The following is a 5,933-nucleotide window of genomic DNA, read 5'->3' on the forward strand; positions in this document are numbered from 1 at the left end:
GACTGAAGCGTCTCTGCCCTTTTGGTCAGATTTTGACTGACATATGAAAATGAACACCCCTGAGTCCCTAGTGTTGCATAAGGCAAACCGGACCTGTCCCCCTGCAAGGGGTCAAAGAACTCACCCACTCTTAAAGCCCCCTCTCTCTCCTGAGATCCCACAGGATGTGAAAGAGAAGCCCCCCCCTCAATGAGGCCATTTATAGCCTCCACCTACTCCTCCCTCCTACTGGCAATTGCCAGGTTCTTCTTGAGAGGAAGTGGCTTCTTGCCCAGCTTCCTCTCCTTCTGCAACAACACTTCCAGCCAGATCCCTTCAGGACCACTCTGCTGACTGCTCTGTTCTCCTTCCCCTGATCTCTCAGATTGCCCTGCTTTCCTTCCTAACCCCTTCGTCAGTTTGCTTTCTGTTCAGCTGCTCAGGTGGTGACCTGAGTCTTGTCAACCAGAGAGCTGTAAGAGAAATTGGGAAAGAGTGTCATTTCTTCAGCTTTCTCCTTCCGCTCTATGCACTTCTCAAGTGGAAAATAGCACCTGCCCTCACCAACTCATGATTAAGGGGCAGTGTGGGGAGTGCCAGAGGTTTTGCAGGTGCCAGTGGGAATTCAGAAAGCATGACATTGCACACCTGGGGTCTACTTTGGTGACCCCATGTTTAAACTTACTGCAGCTTGGTCCAAATCAGACATAAGTAGAGTTAGATTAAATTAGGAAGCTGATTATTCCAATCCATTATTCGTAGCCAAATCACAGGAGGAGCATAGAAACTGGACCTAAAATGGCTTAATAATAGGCCGAGTAGTTCTTGGAAATGTTGTATATAGTGTTGATTGTTTCTATTTAAATAGCAGAGCCTCTCAAAACTCATGTCACCAAATGTAGTGGATCTGGGATTTTTCCATAGTAGCATGTCCTAACAGAGATAAAGCAAACTTGGAAGTCCACCATAGTTTTTGATCTGAATGAATATCTGATGTGGTGTGCTGTACAGTCAGAATGAACCCCTTGTGATATCTATATCTGGGTTAATCTCTTATATATATTTGGTTATTTTGATTAATTTGGTATTCTGAACTTTTGTGTCAAATAGGAATGTCCTGAAAAAGAACTAATAAAATACCTTTGATTCTTCGGTGTATTCTGGAAGAGAAATGGATAAGAACTCAAGAAGTGGCCTGCTGGAGGGCTGGCCCACCTATGAGGCTAGGTGGGGCAACTGCCTCAGGTGGAAAGGTCCACCAGGTCAGCAGATCCCAATGTTGATCTTTTCCTCCTCCCCATTGCTCCTGATGTAGATCTTCCCTGACTCTTACTCCCTGGCGGGGAGTCCCCCCCATTTTGAGGTCTGTCTCAGGTGCCAAAATGTCTTGAGCCAGCCCTTCCTGCTGGATCTGTCCAAATGTTCATCTAGTCCATAACTGTGTCCTCACAGTGGCCAACGAGTTGCCTATAGGAAACTCACAAATCTTTTTGCAATGGAATAAAAAGGAGATAAAATGCACACATATCTTTAAGCCACATCTTCAATTCATCTGGGGTAAAAGCAGCTTCAGTCGGTGGGTGGGTGCATGGCAAATATAATTTTGGTGATGGTAAATCATATGAGGGTCAAGTCTTAAGAAGCTTCATCGCCTTCCCCCTCAAATGACACACTCAGAGGTTCTGCATCTTGTAAAACAAAAGGGAAAGCCTAGAAAAAGAATAGAGGACTATATATAATGTGTATGTATTTTAGCTCCAAGCTCACAAATATCTCGGAGAAAGAATTGTGTGCTGATATATTTGACATTTTAATACAGACAACATTTTGTGAAGGAGTTTCAGGAAGCATAAATTCATTAATTACATGGTTACATTTTGTCACATTTTGAATAATTGTTATGTAGGGCTCTCCCCAGAATTCAATACTGATGGTGGGTTTTACTCTGAACAAACTGGGTGCATCTGTTGTTTCAGGAAATGCACCTTTGATGACTTGACTGTTATTCAGTCAAGGGGAATGTTATCTTTATTAAACATGTTCAAATACAATAATATTGATTTTAAAATCAAATAAGTATGACAGTTACGCAAAATATTAATTAATTTAAAGTTTCAGTTAATCACTGAGGCTTGTTTTTCAAGATGAGGAGTATAATCAAGGTAGCTGTACATTTAAAAGACCACAAAGCAAGCTGAACTAGGTGAGTGGTTGGTCCAAACAAATTATGTGAGGAAATTGCCACCACATAAGGGGAGTACATTTCAGGATTTCCCTTCTGTTGTGAAAATGCAAGTTATTAAAAATCTTTAAAATATTTTCTTCTAATTTGGAAAACCAAGGGTGGGCATACGTATGTAGTAGTATTATCATAAATAATATAATAAGTATTTATCTGCCATGCCTTTGGTTAGCAAGACACTCATGCTCACCAAAAGAACTATTAAAAAGTAATTGTGTAAGCACTTTTTAGTACTTTGTTAAAAACTGCAGGTTGCAGTGGAAGCTTAAAAAGATGCTGTTTGAACATAATCATTGTGATTAATAGATCCATAATTCACTCTGACCTTGCATTCAGTATGTTACCATATGCCCTATTTAAAATCTACTGCTTAATTCATCAGGTATCAATTTGTTATCATCTGCAGAAGCACAGCTCAAAATTAACTTCATTAGGCTGTTACATCTAACAGAACATACAGATATTTCTATAAATATTCTGTAGGATTCAGGATTCCTCAACCATCTCCAGTCTGGTTAACATCTTGAACATTTATGCTCTGACTATGTACTCTGATTTACAGTTCTATGAGAAACTAGACCAGGCTGTCAGAAGGGTCCCAGCCTGAGAAACCTATTCCCGCTGGGAGATTTCAGTGCCAGAGTTGGAAATGATAACCACACATGGAACAACCACATAGGATACTTTGGTACTGGCAGCATGAATGAGACTGCACAAAGGCTGCTTCAGTTGTGCTTGTATCATAGTCCCTGCATCACAAACACATTCTTCTCCACCAAGGCAAAATGACAAGTGTTCTAGAGACAACCAAGGTCAGGCCACTGGCACCAGCTGGACTTGATTATCACCAGGTGATTGGCACTGAGTTGTGTTCATGTCACACAGAGCTGTCACAGTGCTGACTATGACACGGATCACTCCCTGGTAGCAAGCAAGATCCTTCTCCAGCCAAAGAGGGCCTATAGCACACAGCAGAAAGTGTGGCCTCGAATCAACACTTCCAGAACAGTCATACCTGACCTTTGTGAATGCTTCCCTGATTCTGTCGAACAAGCATTACTGAACTGCCCTAGAGACAGCAACAAAGTAAGGTAGAACCACATGAAAGAGGGAACCTACAACACAGCTATTTTGACAAAAGAGAGCAGCAGATCACCAACTGGTTTGAGGGAGGCATTAAGGATATGAAGCCGTAATATAGACAGTCGTTTACCCTCGCTAGATTCAACATAGTGCCATCTGCCTTGTTGCAGGTCAGATACGCGGGTAAACAGAGTTTGCCCCTGTGGCGCGATAGAAGTGGAAAGCGTCTCTCACGTCCCGCTACAATGCCATTTTTACAGGGATATATGCTTGGTTTTATCACCCCTGTTATACAGAAAATTTATCACCCCTGTTATACAGAAAATTCCGAGTGGGCCCGAGCCTCAATGCTGAAAATCTCTGATAGAGGACAAGGATCCAGAGATCATGTTAAAGGTGGCCAAATTTCGCGCGGTTGCCATAAAACTTAGAGAACAAGCTGTGCTATTGTAAAGACTAAGGCCTTAGAAGCAAATTATAGATAATATTGTAGAGATTAAGACTTAAACCATATTTTAACTGCTGCCATAATTGTATTGTTTATTGTTATATTGATTGTTTATTTAAATTTAATTTCATTGTGCTTCTTAATTGTTTAGTACAGTATGCAAGTCTGGTTTGGGACCATAATAAATTCAATTCAAAGAATATGAAGCCTGTTATCACTGCAAAGCATGAGGCTCTTGTGAACCACAATCATGCACCCTGCAAAAAGATGCTTTCTGCATTGACAAAGGCAAGGAGCAATGCCCAGTGGATTGCCAGACAATGTGCTGATGGATACTGGCTAAAGCTGTGTCAGAGCATTCAACTTGCTGCTGACGCTGGCAATACTCACAAAATGGATGAAGGCATGAAGAAAGCCTTTGGACCAAGAGTCAGGAAAACTACACCACTGAAAACCTTGTCTGGAGAAACCATCACAGACCACAGCAAGCAGATGAAGCGATGAGCAGAATACTACCAAGAACTGTACTCACAGTAAAACATGGTCTTCAACACAGCAACTGACAGCATCCAGACTCTGCCTGTCTTGGAAGGGCTGGATGTCCCTCACTCCCTTGCAGTGCTGAATAATGCCATCAATTCTCAGGCATGTGGGAAAGCCCCAGGATAGGATGGAATTTTAACAGAAGTGCTGAAAGTTGGCCTCAACTCCTCCTCAGCCTTCTCTTGCAGTGTTGGAAAACAGAATCTGTCCCACAAGGCATGGGTAACTCCAGCATTGTGACCCTCTACAAGAACAAAAGTGACGGTCATGACTGTAACAACTACTGTGAAACCTCCCTGCTGAGTACTGTGGGGAAAGCCCTGGGTCATGCAGCTCTCAACAGATCACGGTCACTTGCTGACAGGATTTATCCTAAGTCACAATGCAACTTTGGGGCTCAGAGATTAAAAGTTGACATGATTTTCTCACTGTGCCAGCTGCAGGAGAAATGCCAAGAGCAGAGACGCCCCCTTGTACATCACCTTCATAGACCTGAAGGTGTTTGACTCCCATACTTATCAAAAGATGCTCTGAGAAGACTCTGAGAAGGTTAATGTCCATGTAATATTTTACCCAATCCAGGCATTACACAGCGTAAGGGGGTTTAAATTGAGCAGCAGGAGACATGATTCAGAATTATGAGCCTTACAAATGGCATGAACATGCATGCCCATACAGCACAACATACAATTGTGTGGTCAGCCAATGTGCCAACACATGTCTAGGTCATTACTGTTTTATACACAGAAGTGTTGTTTGTGTCAAAACTTGGTCATGTATGATGTAGCTCTGAGGTTTTTTTAGGCTGTCTAGATCTGTCTCTTCAATGACCTCTTTGATTTTCTTACTTCCTTTCTTCTTTACAGCCCAGTAAAGTGTGACTTATGTGGATTACCCTATAATAGATTGGTATTTGGAGAAGGTTGCCTAGCTTGGTTGGTGGAAAATCAACTTCTCATTCTACTTGTTTTGAATTGATCAAAGGTATGTGAATACAGCCTGGCTTGCTGGTTGATTAGCAGGCATGCATGCAGCTCCAGATAGGCATATCCATGATGAAGTCAAATTCCATGCATCCTTAGCTGGATCGTGTTGCATGCATTTCACTCACTGCATAAAAACTGTACTTGAAGTCAGTGACAGTCAGATTCTCTATGCTGATTCACTGATGTAGCTGCACAGAACCTCTTAGGCTTAGAGGTCTCAGTGTCGGAATGAAGAGTGGAGCCATCTGACCCAGGTCCACTGCCAGTACAACAGTTACTACTGGTGAATGTTTTCATCCCCAATACTTATACAAAGGCGATGAATAAGTATTTGTCTATCTGAAGGATGTAAAGCAAGATAAGTAGGGGCATGGGTGGTTACATCCTGAGACACAGCCTCCTATGAAATATTTAAAGTCCTGGAGCTGTATTTTTTGTATAAAAAATGCTGCCGTTCTCTGCCTTTTTTTCCAAGAAGAGCATGCTATTTTAGCTGCAAACCACTGCTTGCCCTACGGCTGCCAAAGCTCCTTTATAGGATCAAGCTGCTCATCAGATACTCTCTTGAACCAATGAATTGTTCACAACCTCAGGGAGTTTAAATGTTAGCTGGTAAAGCCAAAGAATATGAACTGTACTGTAGTCAGCCTAT

The 5,933-nt window shown here is 42.0% G+C and overlaps 1 long non-coding RNA gene across 1 annotated transcript; it reads left to right on the plus strand.

The window, feature by feature from the left end:
• The first annotated feature begins 2,965 nt into the window (after positions 1 to 2,965).
• On the plus strand, positions 2,966 to 5,924 carry LOC310755170. Its single transcript, XR_014544204.1, has 3 exons — positions 2,966 to 3,307; positions 3,904 to 4,844; positions 5,162 to 5,924. It is a non-coding gene; the product is annotated as an uncharacterized lncRNA (long non-coding RNA).
• Positions 5,925 to 5,933: the final 9 nt, after the last annotated feature.

The sequence above is a fragment of the Podarcis filfolensis genome (assembly GCF_964270895.1).
Source record: "Podarcis filfolensis genome assembly, chromosome: 2".
Classification (NCBI taxonomy): Eukaryota; Metazoa; Chordata; class Lepidosauria; order Squamata; family Lacertidae; genus Podarcis; species Podarcis filfolensis.